Below are 284 nucleotides of genomic sequence, written 5' to 3'. Positions count from 1 at the left end.
TTAGTTAGTTAGTTAGTTAGTTAGTTAGTTAGTTAGTTAGTTATTTAGTTAGTTAGTTAGTTAGTTAGTTAGTTAGTTAGTTAGTTAGTTAGTTAGTTAGTTAGATAGACAGACAGACAGACAGACAGGCAGACATTTAGTTAGTTACTTAGTTAGTTACTTAGTTAGTTAGTTAATTAGTTAGTTAGTTTGTTTGTTAGTTTGTTAGTTTGTTAGTTTGTTAGTTTGTTAGTTTGTTAGTTTGTTAGTTTGTTAGTTTGTTAGTTTGTTAGTTTGTTAGTTTG

This window comes from Lucilia cuprina, chromosome 4 (genome assembly GCF_022045245.1).
Source record: "Lucilia cuprina isolate Lc7/37 chromosome 4, ASM2204524v1, whole genome shotgun sequence".
Taxonomy (NCBI): Eukaryota; Metazoa; Arthropoda; class Insecta; order Diptera; family Calliphoridae; genus Lucilia; species Lucilia cuprina.
The sequence above is the reverse complement of the archived record's forward strand: the minus strand, read 5'-3'. Positions refer to the sequence as shown.